This window comes from Chelonoidis abingdonii, chromosome 4, assembly GCF_003597395.2.
Source record: "Chelonoidis abingdonii isolate Lonesome George chromosome 4, CheloAbing_2.0, whole genome shotgun sequence".
NCBI classification, from domain to species: Eukaryota; Metazoa; Chordata; order Testudines; family Testudinidae; genus Chelonoidis; species Chelonoidis abingdonii.
In genome coordinates, this window is record NC_133772.1 from 67,223,906 (window position 1) to 67,225,558 (window position 1,653).

Sequence of the window (1,653 nt, forward strand, 5' to 3'; positions counted from 1 at the left end):
CTTTCTTCCTTTTGTCAGGATCCTTAATGCGACCATCTCATGGTCATTGCTGCCCAGGTTGCCACCCACTTCTACTCCCCTATGAATTCTTCCCTGTTTGTGAGCAGCAGGTCAAGAGAAGCATGGTCCCTAGTTGGTTCCTCCAGCACTTGCACCAGGAAGTTGACCCCAACACTCCCCCAAAACTTCCTGGATTGTCTGTGCACTGCTGTATTGATCTCCCAGCAGATGTCAGGGTGATTGATGTCCCCCATGAGAACCAGGGCCTGTGATCTGGAAACTTCTGTTAGTTGTCTGAAGAAAGTCTAGTCTACCTCATCTTTCTGGTCTGGTGGTCTATAGCAGACACCCACCACGACACCACATTTGCTGCTTTCACCTCTAAACTTATCCCAAAGACTCTCAACAGGCTTTTCTCCAGTTTCATACTGGAGCTCTGAGCAATCATACTGCTTTCTCACATACAGTGCGACTCCTCCACCTTTTCTCCCCTGCCTGTCCTTCCTGAACAGTGTATACCCATACATTACAGTGCTGCAGTCATGTGAGTTACCCCATCACATCTCTATTATTCCAATCGTGTCATAGTTCCTTGACTGTGCCAGGACTTCCAATTCTTCCTGCTTGTTTCCCTGGCCTCTTGTGTTCATGTTCAGGCACCTAAGATAACTAGCCAATTTCTCTACATTCTCAATATGAATCAGAGGCCTCTCCTGTTTCACCCTCCTCCTTATGTTTCCTCCTGTTATCCCACTTCCCCACTTACCTCAGAGCTTAGGTGTCCATCCCCTGGACAACCTAGTTTAAAGCCCTCCTAACTAGGTTAATAAGTCTGCCTGTGAAGATGCTCTTCCCTCTCTTCATTAGGTGTATCCCATCTCTTCCTAGCAATTCTTCTTCCTGGAACAACATCTCATGGTCAAAGAATCCAAAATCCTCTCTCTGACACCACCTGTGTAACCATGCATTTACTTCCACAATTCGATGGTCTCTACTTGGGCCTTTTCCTTCAAGGGAGGATGGACAAGAACACAACTTGTGGCTCAAACTCCTTTATCCTTCTTCCCAGAGCCACATAGTCTGCAGTGACCCACTCAAGGTCATTCTTGACAGTATCATTAGTGCCACGTGGAGAAGTAGGAAGGGATAGCAGTCCGAGGACTTGATCAGTCTTGGCAGACACTCTGTCACATCCTGAATTCTAGCTTCAGGCAAGCTGCACACTTCTAGAGTTTCCCAGTCTGGAAGACAGATGGATGACTCCTTCGCCCTTAGGAGGGAGTCCCCAACCACCACTATCCGTCTCCTCCTCTTGGGAGTGGTGGTTGTGGAACCCTTATCCCTAGGACAATGCATCGCATGCCTTCCGGTCAATGGGGTTTCCTTCCGATCTCTTTCCTCAGATGACTCTTCCAAACCTCTTTCTTCTTCTGGAGGGCACATGCTGCCAATTTTCTTCCCCATTCTGCCCTGCCCTCTCTGATTCTTCAGCATGCTGTGTCTGCAGTACCAAATGCTGACTTCTATCCAGACAGCCTTCATTTTGTCTGCTGCAATGCTTGGGTCTCTAGTCCTTTAACCTTCTCTTCCAATATGGAGACCAGCTTGCACTTTGTACAAACAAAGCTGCTTCTATCCTCTGGGAGAAAGACA